Raw genomic sequence first — 17,435 nt, 5'->3', positions numbered from 1 at the left:
ATACCTTCTGCTCCATCAGATGAGCTTATTGATTTGTTTGTTGAGTGTAGACAGTGGCTCACCCCCTCAGCCCCCGACCCGGCAGGGGAACGGTCCTTTGAGGGAGGCGGGGGGAATGTCATATCTCCCGGTACTTTGGCCTCCCCTCCCGCTTGTCAGTCTTTGGTCCGGCTTGAGGTTTCCCCTGTCCAGGGCTCCCGATCCTCGTCCCAGGATTCTTCCTCCCAGGCATCTCAGTCTTTGCAAACCTCTCCTATATTATCTATGGCCTCCACATCATCAACTTCAACTCCAACCTCTCGAAATGAGCAGCTTGCAGAGCTGTCCCAGCGGGCCGATCAGATAATAGCTGAATTGCAGGGACAATACAGTGAGACCAATCTAGACACAAACAAAGTATGCCCATGCGGCGTTTGTCTGATCAGTTTGCAATTCTAAAGAGCTTTTATAGTGTCTCTGCAATATGTGAATTCGTTCACTGCACCAGGCACAGGAGACTTCTGAAAGAAATTCAAGGGGCCCTGGACTTACCAGAGGAAACTCTCTCCCCTCTTTTTCCTCTGCAGCAGCTGCCGGGAGGGCAGGGGGTCATGGTAACTGTGCATGCTCCCTGGTCACCGGGAGATCTATGTAACTTAATTGATAAATTTCCCAAAATAAGGGAGGATCCAGTTAAATTCCAGAAGCAATTGTGAATGGTTATTCGGTGTTACAATCCTTCTTGGGCAGACATGGATCAGCTCTTAAGAGCAATGCTGCCCAGAGAGACACTCGACCGTCTCTATCAAACGGTCGATTGGCCCGACACAGATAGGGACCTTTCCCATGACAGACTGGTCCAGCTTAGAAACAATTTGGTAAAAGAAGTCCTCTCGGTATGCCCAAAGAAAACGGATTGGACTAAAATTAATGCATGTAAACAAAATAAAGGTGAAAACCCTGCCAATTATATGGAATGTCTCAAACAGGTGTTTGAGAGACATTTCGGAATAGAAAAGGCAGAGGACACAGCCAAACAGGCAGTGGTGGCTGCTTTTGTACAAGGTCTCCTCCCAAAAGTGAGCGAGCAATTGAAAATTGGAATAGTTGATTGGGAAGATGTAGGGGACTGCGAAAGACTGTGTCACGGCCTAGCTAGGGTGTCTCCGCTTTCTTGGCAGCCTTGTGAAAAGCCCCTGCTTGCTAAGTGGCCGGTCATTGTAGGACACGGCATGCCAGTTATAACTTGCTTTTAACTGGTTGAAACCAGTTTGTATGGCCTTAGGCCAAAAGGCGGACATAGCCTGTGGGAAGTCCCTTCTTGCATATGTATGAGTTACTTTGTATTGTGTATATATAGCTGTATGCTCCCAGTCCTGCCTTTGAACTCCGACCCAGGTGGAGCTGAGCTTCGGTGCTGGGTTCCCCGCCTCCATGACAACAACGCCTGGAGTCCCCGTTGAGGGTGTGTCATGTTACCTTCATTAAAGCCAATAACTCACGGTGTGTGTGGGCCTCGTTCTTGCAGAGCACTCAGGGTAGGCCCGTGCCTCTCACGAATGTTACAGAAGGGAAGGATTTGGAGTGGCTTTTAGCAGCTGCACAGCACTGCCATCAACAATTAGAAAAGAAAAAGGACGAGGCAGAAACCAAACTAATGGCCCTCCAGATTCACAACATGCAGGAAATTTGTAAGAATCACCCCAAACAAGGAAAAAGAGGGTTAAAATTGGTACAGGCCCTTGTCATTCATCACCTCCCGTACCACGACCAGGACTCTGTCGCTATTGTAAAAAGGAGAGTCACTGGAAATTTGAGTGCTCCTCTCGCGCCAGCCAATTGGCAGGCCAGGACCCGGCGCTACTGCAATCCCAGAATTACCAGGGAACCCTCCATCACAGCCACAGGGCTACTAGGAAAGCCTGGAGACAGGTAACATCATTGCCCCGCTTCTTCCCATAGACCAGACAGGCCCTACTGTCTCCTGCATAATTAATGGTATTCCCACATCCTGTTTAATAGATACTGGAGCATCACGATCTACCCTCCGTGCACAAGAATTCCCATCCCTCCCGCTAACCTCGGAAATTGTAAATGTCGTGGTGGTGGGCAATGCTCCCATCCCTCACCCCGTGTCTTCTCCTCTGTCCATTTCTATTGGTCCTCTATCGGTCCTCTTTCTGACTATCATGCCTTTCTCTTCAGCCCTTGCTCGCCTGTAAACCTCTTGGGAAAGGATTTGCTGTGTAAATTGAATTGTACTATATACTGCACCCCTGAAGCAGTATATTTGGACGTACCCAATCCGGCCCAGAATAACGTTCTGGCATTGCTGCAGGAGCCCGCTTTTGTGGAGGACCCCAACTCCAGCCCTTCCTCGTTGCAACAGGCACTGCTGGCCATGGTTTCCCCAACTCTATTGGCCGCACAGGCTAACCAGGTCAGATGTATTGGCTCTGCCCAACCGGTTAAAATCTGTCTAAACCCAGCAAAACCCCTTCCCCAAATACAAAACAGGCTGAGGAGGGAATTTGTCCTGTGATCACCTCCCTAATGGAACAAGGAGTTATTGTACTGACAGCTAGTGAATGTAATTATCCTATTTTATCGGTACAAAAGCCAGACCTGGTGCTTTGTCCGGGATCTCTGTGCTGTCAATGCTGCTGTTCTCCCTACCTTTCCCATTGTTCCCGATCCTGCAACTATTTTGTCTTCCACCCCAGGGTTGTGAGTTCAATCCTTGTGGGGGCCACCTAGAGAACTGGGGTAAAAATCTGTCTGGGGATTGGTCCTGCTGTGAGCAGGGGGTTGGACTAGAGAACCAGAGAGCACAGCTGCTCCCTGTCAGATCCCACAGAAATGATGAGCTGGATGCCATTCTAGGGGGGTGCCCCTGCCACAACCCCACCCGTTGCTTCCCTCCTCCCCAAACCCTGGTGGGCTACTGTGGCAGTGTCCCTCCATTTTTGTGATGAAATAATAAAGACTGCTAGGAATAAGAAACACTGACTTTTTCATGAGATAAAATGAGGGGGAGGAAGCCTCCAGCTGCTATGATAGTCCAGGCAGGACATTAAAGGGTGGCGAGGGAGAGGAGCCCAGCCTCCTGCTGCTATGATAGTCCAGGCAGTACAGAATCTTTTCTTTAGACATGAAAGCGGGGGGGGGGATGATAGAGAGCTCAGCTCTTATTTGGCTATTGATAGAAGACTGGTACCAGGTCTTCAGTTCGGCCGTGTGGTATGAATCGCTCAGGAAGGTGCCACATCATTCCCATCTTTAGTTACTCATAACTCAGCGGCTGTGTCCACCTCGAGGCTCCAGGTAGCACTCATCAGAGGCCTGCAATTGATCAACATCATACTTACATCATTCTCTGGTCATTGCCACTTCTGTGGCGCTCGGTGAGACCAGGTGATGCTGTGTGATCCCGTGTGCAGCACCCCGTCTACCAGCAGCATGAAGTAGACATAGGGTGACATTGAAAAAAGACGAGAAACTTTTTTTTCCCCCTTTCTTTCGGGGAGGAAGGGTGTAAAGTGACGACATTACCCTGAAACACCCGGGAAAATGTTTTTGACCCTTCAGCATTGGGAGCTCAGCTACAGTGCAAATCCTTTTCAGAGACTGCGGGGACAGTGGGATAGCTGGAGTCCTCAGTACCGCCTCCCCCCTCCATGAGCATCCATTTGATTCTTTGCTTCTGTTAAGCTTTGTCCACACACTGTTGCTGAGTCCCTGTGGGCCTCTGTCTATCATATCCTGGAGATTTTTTTCAAATGCTTTGTCATTTCGTCTTCTGTAACAGAGCTCTGATAGAACAAGATTGTCTCCCCACCAGCGATCAGATCAGTATCTCCCATACGGTCCATGCTGGAGCTCTTTTGGTTTGACTGCCACCCATGCTGATCAAAGCTCCACACTGGGCAAACAGGAAATGAGATTCAAAAGGTCACGGGGCTTTTCCTGTCTACCTGGCCAGTGCATCCGAGTTCAGATTGCTTTCCAGAGCGGTCACAATGGTGCACTGTGGGATACCGCCCGGAGGCCAATACCGTCGATTTGCGGCCACACAAACCCTAATCCGACATGGCAATATCCATTTCTGAGCTACTCCTCTCATTGGGGAGGAGTACAGAAACCGGTTTAAAGAGCCTTTTAAAGAGCAGGCTGGCGGAATTCTGGCAAATGAGTGGTTGGGCAGAGGAAGAGTGATCATATTCACTGGCATGGTTCACAAACATTTCTACAACATTCACGTGAACCTAGTCTAAAGTTTGTAAGAAAAACTGAATTAAGGATTCAATGTAAATATTTCACACAGACAAGCTTTTACATGATTATGAACTAACAGTTGTAGCCTTTACAGTGTCAAGCACATAACGGGTTTAACAACCAACAAAAGCGTTATTTTTTGCAAGAGTATATGGAGACATACCTATCTCATTGAACTGGAAGGGTCCCTGAGAGGTCATTGAGTTCAGCCCCCTGCCTTCACTAGCAGGACCAAGTACTGATTTTGCCCCGGATCCCTAAGTGGCCCCCCTCAAAGACTGAGCTCACAACCCTGGGTTTAGCAGGCTAAGGCTCAAACCACTGAGCTATCCTTCCCCCTAGGTGTGCATACATGATTGGTGCCCCCCCCCCCCAAGAGGAGGACACATTACCTCCCTATGTAACCTCTCCACATGACTCCTTCTTGCCCCACCCCCCCACAATCTCCCCATCCCCTCCCCACCCCACGTTAACTGTGGTAGGGCTCTGTCCTCCTGCTGCGCTGGCTCCCCCTGGCATGTTTGGCTGCTCTTCTTAGCAGGGAGCCACTCCCAGATGCTGCCTGGTGCAGCACAGCAGCTGCCTAGGAGAGTGCCTGGCTCTGGTGGCAGTGGGCTGCCTCCTGCCTCGGCTTGGTTTCTGGGACAGCAGCTGAGTGTGTTGGAGCCCCTGTTGCCACCCCCAGGCATTGTCAGAATCGGCTCCTGTCCCCAGATGCTGAGCCTGGGCAGGGAGCGGCAGCAGCCCTGCCCACTAGGCTGTGTATCATCTACATGCCTCAGAGAGCACCAGTACTGTCCATTTTTAACATTCCAGTATCTAACACATTGCTATCAAGAGTGCCTAATTATATATCAGTATGAAGCATTGCAGGTATTACATTTTTCTACAGTTCACCTTCCAGAGAGCTACAGGAGCAGCTCAATTTTCTCGAGTCATAAGGGGAATTTTTGTGCAAATATTGGCCATTTATACTCCAGTGTAAAGGAATGGACTACAAACTAGAACTGTGTGATACTTTCATTATAGTTTCCCCAAACAAGCAAAATATCCCATGTTCCATTGCAAATTCTAATCTCAGCCCCAGTGCTTCTAAGGATTTGCTACAGTTTGCAAAGCATTCAAAAGCACCAACTTATTGGCTGGATGCAGAAATCACTGGGTGAAATGCTATGGACTATGTTATGCAGAAGGTCAGACTAGATCATCATAATTGCCTCTTTGGCCCTTAAAAATCTGTGATTCTAGTTCCTGTGAAACTGGACCCAAAACTCAATCTATGGTTTCCTTACTATAACAATTTAAACTCAATGGTTTTGACTGAGTTTTGTTTTGAGTTTTTGGGTCCAGTCAAATTTAAAACACAGGATTCTCTGCTGCTTTTAAAACAGCAGTGATCCAAAAGCAAAGAAAAGTTTCATGTGAAACCATGACAACTGAAACAACTGAGATTCACAAGGTTACATACACATCATAGCCACAGATTGCTAGACATACCTCTGAGACATATCATAACATAAGTGCATAAAGCGGCTTAAATAAGTGAGACATGGGCCAGGGAAGACAATTTTGCAAAACCAAAAATTTTGGAGGCTTGGACCTGTAGTCCATCTATCTGAAACCTCTAAAGTGCAGTGGGGTCAGATGAAAGGTTCCTGTTTTGGATTATTTCTACTGAAAATGCCTAAAAGTCAATGCTGCTGTACATAGATATAAGCAAAGGCAAAATATAAACTCTGCTGTCCCTTTTGAAGCTTGCTTTTGCTAAAGTATACTGTACTGAGCTTTGGAAAGGAAATTTAAAGATCAGCTTGTCACAGAGGTATGGGGGTGTAGGGAAAAACATTTGCACCATTCACTTTTAGCCAATCTAACCTTCAAGTCAAAAATCAGCAGTGTATTGACCATGACTTTAGTGGTGCTTCCTCTCTCCTCTTCTGGCAGCTTGTGGACTCAAATTGCACTTACAATTCTCAAATTCTCTACACAAGTAGAGATGAACTTTTGTTTCAGTGTAATGGTAGCCTGGACCATAACTACACTTTAATTTTGTAAGTCATAAATGAGACTCCATCCACCAATCCATGGGATTTTTGTCATCCAGTGTAAATATAATTACAGATTATATTTTTTTTACATATCTGTGCATGCTCATCACTCAGGTGAGTGTCTGTGAAACATTTGTTCTTTTCACCCAACCCTATGCAATCTTAGTACAAAGGGCTAGCTCCCAAAAGCTGCCAAGTACTAATAACTCCTATAATAAAGGTTATTATTTTTTATTACAGGTGCCTAGGGGCCCTACAGTGCTAGGCACTAGACAAACACAGAGTAGCTGACAGTCCCTACTCCAGAGAGTTTGCAGTCTGAATAGACAGAACAGACACGGGGTTGGGCAAGGGATGTAACAGCCAAAGTAAGTGGTGATGGTTTGCAAGCAGCACGTCAGTGCCATGATTCTTTCATTTTTTGGGTGGGGTTTAATTACTCTGTGATTAGATAGCTGGAAAGACAAAGGGTGAGGGCCATAGAGGAGAGGGGAGAAGAGGAGTATGGGAGGGCAGGTGGAGAGTGCGGGTGGGGACAGGAAAGAGATTAGTGCAAGCAGCCAGTCAGCACAGGGGAGAGAATGTCCGGAGTCCGCTCTGCAGAAAACAGGGCAATGACATCACTGATGCTCATGGTCCATGTTGAGGCTGCCTCTGTACCTGCCGCTGTACCTGTACCTACCTGGCTTGAGAGTTTCTCTGTCCCCTGAGGCTGTCTCCTCCCTGGAATGTCTTTCTTCTCCCAGCCCACAGAGCTCAGGGGAATGGGTACCACTTGGGTCCTAGTGCCCCTACAGGGGAAGGAGGTTACCTCTGCACAGTGCTGGGCTTGGAGTCCTCTGGGAGCAGGGGTGCTCCCAGCTGGGCCACACTTGTTGTCCCCCAATACTGCAGTATCTGCTGTGGCTTCATCTTTTGTTTGCACCTGCCAGCTAGTGTTTTTCTGGTGCCACATACAGATAAAAGCGTGACCTTTATTGCCTCTCCCCGGTCACATGAGATAGGTCAGGGTTACAAAAGGATATAACCTGCCATGTTTCGTGGGTCAGTATCCACACATTGCAGGGGCTAGTGGCGTAACTTTCACTGAGTCTTGCGTAAGTTACACATCTACAGCAATTCTGATTTGGCCTGAGAACGGCATCATGGATGGTGTCATTAGCCACACAGATTGTGTTTGGAATCCAAACTGGTAGAGAAACTTTTTAATTAAAGGCCAGCCCACCCATTAATGAGTTATAAATATGATTGTATTTAGCAACTTGAATTTATGGCAGCAGCAGGTCCACCAGCAGTGCGTTCCCATCTGCTTTCAGGAGTAAATTGGCACCCAGGCTAAGTACAGGGTGGTCAGGTTTTTTTATATGTCACAGACTGCGTTCCGTGATTTATCATGCATGCTTGGCTTGGCCCAGCATATTGGCAGAGCCCACATTTCTTACGTGTCACAGACCACGTTTCATGAGTCATGATTGATTTTGATTGACAGAGCACAACATCTTGGGTGTGAGTATTCTGAGAGATAGGAAGGATCTCATTGTGGGTCTGCTGCATGCGATGATCCTCACTAGGCTAACATTTCCCCCTCATCTTGTCACTAAAAATATTATTTCTCATGCTGATGCTGTTTGTGCTTTTTCATATCTCAGATGAGACAGTGCCTCAGGATTCTTAGTGTAGAATCCCATTACAAATGTATTGTTGTTTTACACGTCTCCGTGTCTCATTGTTCAAACAAGAATCAATGCACTTGCAATGTACATAACAGGAACATCTTAAGTGAATATTTTTCACTGCATGGCTTTTGAACTTCCAGCTTTGATCCTTGGTGACATTTAATATAACCAAAGAAAAAAAACCACAAATGGGCACAAATTCTAAAAGTGCAACTCCAGAAACAGCAGCAAACCCTGCACCTACTTTCAAGAGTGGGTTAAATATAAGAAAAAATAGTTCAAAGAAGCAATGGGATTTATATATTCCTTGGAATAAAAGAAAATACAGCTGTGAAGTACCTTATTTTCTCGGCCAGTGTGCTTTACTGTGCAATTTGCATACAGGTTTGCACCAGCCTATGATATATTTAGAGCTATGCAATGCCTGACTACAAAATGAGATCAGCAAATTTCAGGTGTATTTCCATTTCTCTTGGATATAACCTGGTGGCATTTTTCCAACACTGGATGCATGTCATCTCATGTTAGCAAAAATAATTTTTGTGGTCAAAACCTGTATTCCCCAAACTGAATACAGTATATAGTATGGTCAAGGCTGTTCTTAGTGGGGTGCAGGGCCTGGGACAAATCAGCCTCCCAGCTAGTCTCGCCATCCACCTGGCACGTCCGCCTGCCAAGCTGCCACTTTCCTTTTTGCCGTCCGCCCGCCTGCCCGCTTGCCACTTGCCTTCTAACCCGCCTGCCCGCCGCTCGCCTCCCCACTAGCCTCCTCACTGCATGGCTGATGCCCCACCCCCTAGTCCACCCGACCGCCACTCTCCGCCTCACTGTCCACCCACCCACCCACCACTCTCCTCCTCACCCCTCGTGCCTGCCCACTGCTCACCTCCCAGCTAGTCTCCTCGCTGTCCATCTCGCGTGCCCCGCTCCATCCACCTGACCGTCGCTCTCCTCCTCGCCGCTTGCTGACTGCTTTCCTCCTCACTCAGCCCATCCACCCGCCCACCGCTCTCCCCCTCGCTATCCACCCACCTGCTTGCCACTTGCCTCCTCACCACAGTTGCCAACTTTGATGTGGTAAATAAGCACCCCAACTTTCACAATAAGCCAAAAATCAAGCTAATCCCATTTCAAAACAAGCCAATCCTTAAGAACCCCAAAATTCTATGTGACTAGATCCCACAGCGTGCAGTCTGGGAGTGTGGTGAGCCCGCTGTGCACTTCTGACTCTCTCCCCTCCTTGCCCCTCTTGTCAGGGCCAGTGCAAGGATATTTCGCGCCCTAGGCGAAACTTCCACCTTGTGCCCTCCCCTTCTGGCCCAGGGAACCAGGGCAATCCCTAGGTATTTTGGTGCCCTACGCAGCCCCACCAGGCCTCCACAGGGTGTGTGTAGGGGGGAGGGCTGGACCCAGGCCTAGTGGTTGCACTGGTCCTGCCTCTTGTCCCCCCTTGTCCCTGCTTTCCCTCCCTGGCCCCTGCTTGTTGGGAGCTGATCAAAAAAAAGAAGCAATAAGCTACAGCAAGCAACAGGCTACAACAAGCAACAACCTACAAGCCAAAAACTAGCCAACAAGCAAGTCACAAGCCAATTAAGCCAAAAACAAGCCCAATTTCTGAGATTTTTTTCACAAGTTTGGCATGTCTGCTCCTCACCCAGCTGCCTGCCACTTGCCTCCCCACTAGTCTCCTCACTGTCTGTCTCGTGCCCCCCCCATCCACCTATCCACCACTCTCGTCCTCACCACTCCCCCACCTACTGCTTTCCTCTTCGCTACCCACCCGCCTGCCACTCGCCTCCTCACCCATCTGCCCACTGCTCTCCTCCCCACTTGTCTCCTTGCCATATGTCTGGTGTGCCCTGCCCCATCCCCCCACCCACTGCTCTCCTCCTTGCCATTCACCCATCTGCCTGCCACTCACCTCCTCACCCCCCTTCCACCTGCCCGCCTGCCACTCATCTCGCTGTTTGCTTCTTCACCCTGCTCGCCTGCCCACCGCCCGCCTCACCTCCCTATCTGCCTCCTCATCTGAATATTGTGACAAATAGTGTCCCAATCATATATTGGTTGGGACGTGGGACAAAGGGCTAAATAGTGGGACAGTTCTGATTTTATTGAAACATAGGGCCCCCCCCAAAGCATGAGGTCCAAGTCAATCGCCCTGATTCACCCTACCCAAGGGACGGCTCTATGTATGCTAAGAATACTCCCCAACCCCCTTGCTGTGCAAATTCAGAGCAATATCTGCTGTGCTAACCTAAAGGCACAAAGAAAAAACTCGCCTTTACATTGGGGAAATGCAGGATAAGTCCATCTCAAGCATGATGGGAGAATGTAGGGGCACTAGCTTACCACTTGGGACACCTGGCTTCAATTTCTAGCTCTGCCACTGTCCAGCTCTGTGAGCTGGGCAAGTGACATCGTCTCACTCTGCTGCAGTTTTCCCTCCTCCCTGTTGTATGTCTTCTGTATGGTAAGTTCTTCGGGACAGGGTCTGTCTCTTTCTATCTGTGTACAGCACCTCACACGGTGGGCTTCTGCCAGAGCTGGGGGTTTTAGGCGCTATTATAATATAAATGACAACAACAATAAGATAGGAACTTGGCCCAGCTAAAATACAATTTTCCATCACAGCACTTGGCAGATGGAAAAGAGGCCTTCGTGAAGCCTTACTTGTCCGGTTAAATTCTGAGACGAGATTATGTTTTGTCCTGCCAAAATGGAGCTATTAGAAACCAACAGGGTTGTATGATTTCTTGATTTTTGTTTTTTCCTTACACCTTTTTGCCAGAATATAATGGGTACCCCCATGAGAACTGGTCATTTGTTATGGTGCAAGAATGTCGGCATCATTTCTCAGACGTAAGCTGGGTTTTGGCATTGCTCACTGGCAGAGGGTGCTGCTAATAATAATTAATAAACAACACCAGGTCTATGAGTAAAGGAAAAGTTAAAAATCCAGACCTTTTTGGTAGAACTTTGTACATGTCACTGGTGGATTTAGCTGGATAACTCCGTCCTGGGAAGTCCATCTATTAGAAAGACAGAACACCTAAGTAACCTTACTGAGGACTCACTGTGTAAACTGAGAAGGACCATAGGGGGGGTTAGCATCTGATCCAATTTGGGAATTCTTATGTCAATAATGTACTCACTAGCCCTAGGAATCAACGTGTTGACTTTGCACCAATGAGCCCAGGAGTCCCTAAAGGACCTCCATTCTGATCTCAGTTTAGAAGAGGATTCCCAAGGATTTCTTTAAAAAATTTCTTTTCTTTGGAGCTGGTGGGGCATATGTGGGTGATGGTGGAAGGAGGCAGGGGACAGACGGGGGGAAGGTGGGTATTTTATGGGTTCAAAATTTCATTTTTACCTTACAAATATTGTGGAAAACATTATATTTTCATATCATTTCACAATGCAAAACTAGAACATTTTGCCCTTACAGTCACTATGGAAACAGCGATTATTGGAAATGATCTGTACTTGAGAGAACAGGTTTGCATTATCTCCAGATGCCACAGAAGATAAAATGCACTTGCTTGTTAAGCAGTGCTAACTGGCAAAGCTTTCACAGTCAACAAGTAAGGAAACTCACAAAGGGCATCTGGAATCTGGAACAGCTTTAACTCGCATGTATTCTGGAACACATTGGCCCCCCAGCTGTCATTTTCTCAGATGTGTCTGCTTTGAAGCAGTGATTTTACAAGTGACTAAATGGTAAAATGGTGCCCATGTTTGAATATTTGTTTTATTCAACTAGAAAAATTAGTAACATCCATTAATATGATTCATTTTAATTTTTTTGAAACCATCTACAGAGAAGCCTGTACAGCCACCAATACTGTAGCATGACTAGATGATTGCCACAAGAAATCATTAATTCTGTATCTAATCTATCATTTCTATCAAATAAAAAAACTATTGATATTAAATTTTTGAAAAATCTTTTTTTAATCTAACATTATCTCATTATCTGATTTGGTTTGTTTTGTTGTTCTGTCCTTCATGTTAGTCTTGGGACCTTTATGTAAGCAAGTTCTTAAAGAGACAAATGCTTGATAAATTGTTCTGAGCAAAGGCACATGAGTTTAGCTCCTATATAGATCTGCTTCCACCACTCTCCACCTGTCCCTAGTGCATCTGAACCAATTTTCTAGTATTTAATTCTTTTGAAATTTTTGCAAAGTCACTGGCACACTCTTCCAGTTGTTTAAGCTATCTGCAACCTTCAAAACAAGAATCTGAGCAGATCTTTCTTCCTTTCAGTTCTCCTGCACTAGACAGGTTATTTTTATTCTTAAGGGAACACTGTCAGGCAATTTAGGCCTAACATGTAGGCTTTAATTAAAAGCAAACAACGAAAGGCCAGCAACTCCAGCTTGTCCATGTTGCACATATGCAGTATTTGCTGTTCTGTTTTTTCCTTTGTAAATGTAAACTCTAATACAACATTTAGTATTGAGTTGTGCCATTTGAATGATAGGGTGTGCAACATGAGTCAGAACGCTGGACCGAATTTCGTTTTTCATTTGATTTTAATACTTTTTTCATTTCATAGAGATTATAGATTAATGACTTCTGAGATCATGACCTAGTCAAACTGTAAAATACTGAGTCCCTACTGTCTCCTCTAGCTGGTTTTTCCAAAAACTTTAAAAATTAATCAAACTATTGTCTGTTACTAGTTCTTCTACTTGAACAACAATCAAGTGTAACTCTTTTATGAATAATTCCAAACACTGTCTCAGGATAATTGATTACATGAACCAAGGGTTGCCAATTGCAGAGCTAATTGACTTCATCAATATGCAAATACAATCCTAGGCGATAAACAGATACTACTGTAGTTATATCAGTAGAAAGTATCATTGCAATTAATTTCAGCATCACAAAGAATTTTTATTGAATTTGTTTCTTAAAAGCCATTTCAGCTTGTCAATTATTCATGTGCAATTTCCAGTGGTAGCAATAGGAGTTAGTGTAGCATTTGTCCCTGTAGTGCAGTCTAAAGGGTATCTGAACACTGAGAACACAAGTGTTTCATGGGCTGTAGTCTGGGCTTGAGGTCTTTGCATTGATGGTATGTGATAGTTTACACGTTGCTGTTTTTTGCTACTCTTAATTCCTTCTTTCCATCAACATTAACTTTTATCCAAAACTGTTTAAATCAACTGCAAGCATCTGGATGAGATGGTTGTAAAAGAGCAACCCCTCTGCTCTTAGCGGCAACCCCTCCTTTCCAAAGGGTAAAGCGCTCAAACAGCAAAAAATGGCTCTTTTGCCCTCCCCTGTCCACCTGGCATTCCCTAATAGGATGGAGTAAGGAGAGTGAAATTAGGAGCCGGGAACAGGAGTGAGAGGAACATAAGCAGGGGGAGATGGAAGGGGACTGAGGGCTTGGAGAGGATGCAAAGAATGGAAAAGGGAATGATTTAAATAGAAGAAAGGGAAAAAGTCATATGGGAAAACTGAGCAATTAAGAAAATGACAACTAGCCTGACTGAGGAAAGGAATCTGTGATTCTGCCCCCAAATGCCATTTTTGGAAAAAAGTAAGAAAATTGCCAGTCTTGATTTTTTAACAATGTAAACTTGCATTTTAATTTTTGACCGATTGGTTCCCTTGTCTTCATTGTCCTTCCTGATAGCCCTATGTATTTCATGAAACCTCCTGGTTATAAAGACCAGGTCCAGTCTTTATTTGTGCAGTATTGTAATGAACTGACCTTGAATCCACTGTGTCTTCAGATTGTTAATTCTTTGGGGAAGGAACCTGTTGCTTCTTAAGAATAGTTTCGTCAATTGTGCACAGCTTTGTGCACAAATGGCACTATATAAATAATTATGAACAACTGGGCCCTTCAATGGGTGCTTTGTATTCAGGGCTGTCAAATGGAAAAAGTGCATGTAAGGGAAAGCAGGAACCAAATAGACCTAACCTCCCCTCCTCCCCCACCCCCACACAAAACACTCTGATGAGAAAAGCAGTGGAGGGTGAATTCCATCTGCAGCAAAGCTATTCAGATGTCAAGTGCAGAGCCTACAACAAGGAGCTAAAGTACTTTAAGTTCTGCAGCCCCCTCCTACCCACCCTGTCAGACATCAAAGAAGGTGCTCTTTGCAGTGTCTAATAACAAGACCATAAGAATATTGTATTTGCAAAGTAATTGGCCAAGATTATAACAGGTAAAAAAAAAAGCCACCTTGATAATTCCATAGAGGACAGGTCCTTCAATGCCTTTTAGCCAGGATGGGCAGGGATGGTGTCCCTAGTCTCTGTTTGCCAGAAGCTGGGAATGGTCGACATGGAATAGAGCACTTGATGATTACCTGTTCTGTTCATTCTCTCTGAAGCACTGGGCATTGGCCACTGTCAGAAGACAGGATACTGGGCTAGATGGACCTTTGGGTTGACCCAGTGTGGCCGTTCCTTTGTTGTTATGTTCTGTTCTTAGGTCTATGGCCTGCTACTGTAACTTATCATTTATGAAAGTGTTTGACATAAAGTAATTCTTTTGGCAAATAAGCCAATCACAACGATGTTGTGACGGACGTGGATTTTTCTAAGGATGGACGGTATAGTTCAGATGCAATGCACACAAACCTAAACCGGATATTGATTTGAAAGGTGAGCCCAAGACATGTGCCTTCCACTGTCCCCCATCACTAGTCATTTGGGCTCCATCAGTTCTGTGCAGCCACAACTCCATCTCACCACAAGTGAAGGCCATTGCAGAGGCCAGATCATCCATGCAATTTCATCTATTGCTGAATCCATCAGCCACCCTGTGGAGTGCATTTAACTCTTGGACATATTGGTATAACTTGCCTCAGCTTCCCCAGCTGTAAAATGTGGCTAACAATGCCTATCCAGTGCTTTGAGTGCTGCAGATGAAAAGCACACTATAAATGCTATGTGTTTTATTATTAGTATTATGACTACTGCTGAGCTAATTTGAAGTGGGGGCCTAGCGGAGAGATTAGGCCCTGTTGGAACTTGGAAATAGGAGGAGGGCTTTGCTGAGGCCTGGTCTCCTTAATGTGGAGCAAGTAGGGTTGGTGAAGAGGAGGAAGAAGGATCTCCGTTGTCCTATGGAGAAGCTGGCAGAGAGAAGAGTCTTTGGTGGTTCCCCTACTGGGGCCATTAGCCTTATGCTTTTCCCCTCTCCAGTAAATGGTTTCCATGGAGTCAAAGGTAGAAGGTTAGACTCAAACTCTTCTTCCCAAAGAAGGATCAAGTTTCTTCTTCTGCGCACCTCTACCAAGAAAACAAGCAAAGAGGAGTTGCTGATCTCAAACTTCCTCTGCATAGAGGAACTATTAGTGGGTATCAGAAAGAAGCCTTAATTATGAATCCTCTATAGGTAAGGCCTCAAACAATGCAGATTTTCATTTTTTATTGTTCCAAGGATATGCGTAGCCTTTCAACACTAAATAAAGACAACTTCCCTGCCCCAAACCACAGTAAACACCAGGTCATCAGGATGAGCTGACATCACATAAAGGCAAAGAACATAAAAATGTCTAATGCGTTACCTGATAGGCTCCTCCAGAAATGCCCTCCCTAGTTTGGAGTAAGAAAAAGAAAGTTTGGTTGTTTTCTGTACCTCACCTCTGAACTTTTTCAGTTGTGCTGGACAAACTTTCAGAGGTTTAAAGTTCAAGACAAGCATCCAAAAGTTCATATGGGAGTCTTAATTAGCCAGTGCTTTTCAGTCTCAATCCTTTCCAAGCCATGACAACCTCTCTTTCACCTCACCTCGATCCCCTACCTCAACATACTCTAGCTCCCTCCTACTGTGGTGGAAGATCTTCCTAAAGGCTGGAAAAAGAGGCTTCCTAATGCCTCTATTCAGGGTAGTGGAAATGCCCTACTGGGTACAGTTTCTTCTATGTTTATCTTTAACAGCTTGGGGGCTGGCACTTCAGAGTGTAGGGTTAATGTGTTCCACCTCTCCCTTTGAGAATTCAAATGAAACAGGACTGCCCCCCACGCCTATGCTCCAACTCCATCGCAAGTTTGGGGTACAAATTCAAGGAGTTATTAATTTGGCCAGCCTTACTTTTCTTCATTTTTCCATTTCTAATAGTTTGAAACCCATGTGTTACATTCTGAAAGCCCCAGCTCCCCAGTGTGGATAGTTTAAGTGCCTAGTGAAATGATGATGGGTAGGATGAACAGCCCCTTAGTCAGTTTAGCCAAAGTGTGGCTGTACAGTAACTGTGCCAGAACTGTTTGTGTGTTTGTTGTGTTTTGCTGTAACTTGGGAAATCTCTATAGTGATAAAAGGTTTGCAATTGTTTGATCATAAATGTAACTTGAATCAAAGCATCTGCAGTATGTCATTCTGAGTATTTCTGCCACTCAACTCCAAGAATAGTATCAGTTTAACATCTGATATAGTACATTCCTCATCTGTATACTATACCCATTAATTGCTAGAGGATCAGCTTTATGTGCTTATACAAGCTTGGATCTGTCTTTGACTTTTATTATTCTTATAGTCTGTTCAAAACTTCAGACCTTTCCTTGTAAGTGCTACCGGTCAAAACCACATGCTTCTTGACTACCTACAAGACTATGTCCTGAGATACAAAATTCTCTTGTACGTCTGTTAACAAGTTACTAATATTGTTGCACAATAGCTCATTGGATTCATTAGTTAAAATCTAGAAGTGTGTGTTGTGTGTCTGATGCATTGTTTAGTGGTGGCCTATCCTCTGTACTTGACAATCTAGTGGGGTTTTAGATCTCCAACTTCTATGGTCCTATTTCTGTCTCTCATGTGGCTAGTGCTATGGAGGCTACTCAAGGAAGGAAAGGTGAAAGCTAAACACATTAGGGGTGTGAGGTGAAAATGTAGTCAAGAAATTATCTCACAATTACTGTGCCTAGACTGAGAGTAGAAAGTATATTTAAAACAGAACAAGTTAGCTTTTCATGCAAATTAACTGCATTCAGCGACGCAGATAATAGAGCTAAAATTTAATTTAATTTAACATTTAATACAGCTAAATGTTAAAAAAATAGAGGGGAAGAGAAATGTACTAGGGAGAAAAGAGAGGTTTGTCCGGATTTTATAGATGGGAAGCTGACAGGTGGAAAATTAGACAAAAAATTGTTCCAGGTAATGGCAACTGCAGAGGAGAATGTTCTAAAACTAATATTACCAAATTTTAGGAAGGACCAGAGACAAGGGCCTGAAGGAATGGGGGAAGAAATGAGGTAGAGTGAAGCAATTTCCTGGAGCATTATAAACTACGGAGGGCACTACTGAAGTGTCTCCTTGAGGATATGGGCCATTTCTTCCAAATAAATAATTAAAAAACCAAAAACCTAAAGCCAAATAAGCAGAGTCTGTTTTTGAGGGCTGTTTCATAAATCTACTTACCCTCCATTTGTTCCACATCATTTCTGTGAGACCATATGTAATCACTACAGATACTCATAGAGA

Source organism: Chelonoidis abingdonii, chromosome 1, assembly GCF_003597395.2.
Source record: "Chelonoidis abingdonii isolate Lonesome George chromosome 1, CheloAbing_2.0, whole genome shotgun sequence".
In the NCBI taxonomy this organism is placed as follows: Eukaryota; Metazoa; Chordata; order Testudines; family Testudinidae; genus Chelonoidis; species Chelonoidis abingdonii.
The sequence above is the reverse complement of the archived record's forward strand: the minus strand, read 5'-3'. Positions refer to the sequence as shown.